The 3,837-nt window shown below is 38.9% G+C and overlaps 1 long non-coding RNA gene across 4 annotated transcripts; it reads left to right on the top strand.

The window, feature by feature from the left end:
• Positions 1 to 466: 466 nt before the first annotated feature.
• Positions 467 to 3,327, top strand: LOC123083203 (uncharacterized). Of its 4 annotated transcripts, none has more exons than XR_006439232.1 (7): positions 467 to 608; positions 678 to 815; positions 1,250 to 1,355; positions 1,497 to 1,600; positions 2,134 to 2,247; positions 2,730 to 3,016; positions 3,106 to 3,327. It is a non-coding gene; the product is annotated as an uncharacterized lncRNA (long non-coding RNA). The 4 variants fall into 4 exon arrangements; XR_006439230.1 differs by having other exon boundaries at positions 1,205 to 1,355; XR_006439233.1 differs by lacking the exons at positions 1,250 to 1,355; positions 1,497 to 1,600.
• The last annotated feature ends 510 nt before the right edge of the window (positions 3,328 to 3,837 follow it).

Here is a 3,837-nt window from a genome sequence, read left to right as displayed (position 1 = left end):
CACCTATATATTTCTTTTTGTAGAAAATGCACCCTTTTTTGTTTTCTACTGCAATTTTTGATGTTGCATGTCTCCAAAGCATTGATACGGCAAAAACTGCCAACTCGCCGTCCTGATAGGCGGTATATGGCGACACGCCACGATACGTCGTGACAGGCGTGCCCTATAGTATCCCATGTTTTTTTTAATAAAAAAACAAAATACAAGGACGCGACATGTTTGTTTAGTTTAGTTTTTCTTTTAGAAATGCATGTTTTTTTAGGTTTTTTTAAGACAAGCATGTTTTTTTAGATTTTTGTTTTTTGAGGGAAGCATGTTTTTTTAGATGAAACAAGGAAACGGCTGGCATAAGTGCGTGATAGGCCTAGGGATACGGCTCGGCCCATAATCAGCCTCGGCCCATAATCAGCCTCGGCCCATATAGAAAACCTATCCGGTCTCCACAAACGAAGGTGCTTCCAGCAGCAGTGAACGCGCCGCCTCTTCCTAGATCTCCGCCGCCGCCGCCTGGGCTCAATGCTGTCACTGCCGCTGGACTCGACACCACCGCTGCCACCTTGACTGGACCGGCGACCTCTGTCCCCAGCATCCTCTCCTCCAGACGCCAGGTAACCCCAAACCCATCATCCTCTCATGTCTTCATCTCTGTGATTTGGAGTTCATCCATCGAGTTGCAGGCTGCTGCTGCCCGCTACCCCATCTTGCGCTCGGCTGCTCGTTTGATTGAATGCTTGTGAGGGAGTCATCGGCTTGTGCAGTCGAACTGGTCAAGAGCTGTATGTTATTCACCGGCGGAGCTACGGCTGGACCTGCAGGTGCCATGGCCCCCCAACCTTGGTCAATATTGTGAAGGAAAAATATTTAGGGTCCTCAAATTAGAAAAATATAGTTTTTGGGCCCCCAAACATCAATATTTTGTGATTCACCCCCCCAAAAGATCTGGGCTAGCTCCGCCACTGATGTTATTGCTTTGTGATTTTGAGATTAAGTGGTACTCTGGGGTGTGTGTGTTCTACTACTATGTACAGTACTAGTTTCTTGTGCGTCAGGTGTGAACTTAGTGGAGCGCATTGGTCAAGTGGAATTATTCTATAAATTTTAAAGATGGCATGTTTTGTAAACAAGTGCTTATACTGATGAATTAGATTGCGTTCATCTAGTTTTAGGTGCCCTGTACTTATAAGATTTCCTGTTCTGTAAACAGGCGCCTGATTATCTAACCAGGAACACATGATTTGAATATTGGCAGCTAACTACAATGGCAGCTAATTTAGGGTGTGTAAGATACAATGTCGATGCTATCTCGGCGCCCAGTGGAAACCTGTTTCTATCTCTGCATGTCGTTCATGATCAGGGTATGTACATGCATGCACCTCACCTGACCAGACTGTCCAGTGAAAGACAGCTTAGAATTAGGATTCACACGCATGAGCTAGCTATGCATTTCTCAACTTATTGTTCTGTTAGTAACACTAGTACTTATCCCTGTTAAGCAGGACCCGATTGAATAATGTAAAAATCCTGAAAGGCCTACGGTGGACATTGTCATTACCTGAAGATAGCTGACTGAATACTGTGACATCTCTTGGAACATCAAACCGTGGGTGCATGCTTTTATGGAATCTTGTGGAAATTTACTAGGTGTACTGTACTCAGTTTTTGCAAGCTCTCCCCAGATTTACAACGAGTCTGCTGTGGGTGGCTCACAGATCTTGTGTTCGGCTGCTCACTTGACTAAATACTTGCGCTGCTGCTGCTTTCTACCCAATACCCATGAATGATTGCTGCTTGGCTACTTGTTGTTCCCAGCCAATTAGCAATTTCAGAATTAAATTAATTGGGCATGCAATTGATTTTTAGCGCAAATCAATGTTGTATGTGTCTTTCTATATCGTCTAGTGATAATAATCCGGGACGGATTCGGTCTAGCCTAGCACATATATTTCAGGAAAGTAAGTATCACAGATTCAGCGTAGCCTAGCACATATCTTTCAAGTAGGCAAGTATCACAGATTCAGGCTAGCCCATGCATACCTATCAGAAAGTTTGTATCATTACTTTGAGTTCTGTTGATGAGTTTACTCTTCTACTCGATATACTTATGCGCTCATGTCATTCCATGAATTAATGCAGAGGCAATGTTGGAGAAGATGGCGTCCTGGATTGGATAGCAGAGATTGTGCAGAGCACTATGGATATCTACTTTACTGACAGGGACTTTAGGCATAATACATAGTGCTTTTCCTGGTAAGGGTTCCGCAGGCCATGCAACAATATTGATATCTACTTTACTGACAGGGAATTTAGGTGTAATACATAGTGCTTTTCCTGGTAAGGGTTCTGCAGGCCGTACAGCAGTAGATGTACGATCATTTTGGTGTAGTATATCCCAATTATCACTATATGAAAATACAGCAGAAGCTTGTCTGTTCATTTCCATTTTAATTCTTATATTTCTTGTATCTCAATCTCATCTGCTAGTTTGATATAATCCAATGGGTGATAGCATCACCGTTTACCAAGTACCCATCCTGGTTACTTTGTTATTTAGGTAAATGTAAGATACCATGAACTTTTACCAAGTACATGTCCTTACATTATGTGCAAAATAGGTTATACATTAAATTCCAAATCTGTTGAATATTTGGTTATACTGCATGCTTATAGTTTGTAGCATGTGGCTGTACATCTATTTCTATCTCATGTTATTTATCATTCTACTCTTACAGAATGTTTGCGGGGAGCTCAGTTAGTGTCGATGCCTCAAGGGTTTATGAATAACAGTTCCATGTTGCTTAAAGGCATTGTAATGCTGGCTACTAGTTTCCAGGTATATGTTTATGTAGTCATATGGACGCGCTCATTGATAGTTCCTATAGAATGTTTATATTCTTTATAACTTTGCCATGGATGAACCTATTCTGGATAATGAGGAGTTAGCAAGGGAAGTTTTGGATTGTAGAGAATTGGCGACGCCTTTGCTTCAGGATACTTAATTATATGGCCTTGAGCTTTTGTAAGTTAAAGTATTTTTTCTTTCATATTTCGAATTTATATTTGTATACATTTAATCACATATCTGTAAGGTTCAATTTTCTTTTACAGATTGAAAAGAAGGATAATTGAGTTGCAGCTGAATTCTTCGGTTGGATCAAGCAGCGAAGAAGATTTTACTTAGCAATACCTGTAGTTTACATTGACAGATTGAAAAATGTAATATCATTCACAAGATTTTCTCCACAGTTGTGTTGTCTATACTCAAATTGATATGAATGATATTATGTTGCACCAATAATATTGGTATTTGTTTATTGTAATGCATACGTATCCTACACTCTTCTATATAATAAATATATTGATATTTTTAATTTGTGTATGTGTTGTGCTTCAATTTCTCTATCTTTTTTCATGGTGCCAAGCAGCATAATAAATAGTAATAATTAACTATTTGAGCAATTGCATTGATTTTATATTAAATAAATGTATATTAAATAAATGGGTACCTAATTTTGTGGTTAATAATTAAAAAAGAAATACATTAATTATGCTGCCATACTAATATAGTAGTGTTACTGATGGTGTTACTATAGGTATAGATATGTTACTAGGGTGGTTGAGAACTATAGATTATAGTGTTATGATATTTTGGTATTATGTTACATTGTGTTACTACAGTTATGAAAACATGTTACCACAATGTTCTACACCTACAAAAATATGTTACACGTGTGTTACTATAGTTGCAAAAATGTGTTACCGATGCGGTTGGTAACACATAATATGCATGTTACTATAACAAAATTGTAACACAATTTTTAATCTATTGTAACACCTACT

The sequence above is a fragment of the Triticum aestivum genome, chromosome 4A, assembly GCF_018294505.1.
Source record: "Triticum aestivum cultivar Chinese Spring chromosome 4A, IWGSC CS RefSeq v2.1, whole genome shotgun sequence".
In the NCBI taxonomy this organism is placed as follows: domain Eukaryota; kingdom Viridiplantae; phylum Streptophyta; class Magnoliopsida; order Poales; family Poaceae; genus Triticum; species Triticum aestivum.
The sequence above is the reverse complement of the archived record's forward strand: the minus strand, read 5'-3'. Positions and strand labels throughout refer to the sequence as shown.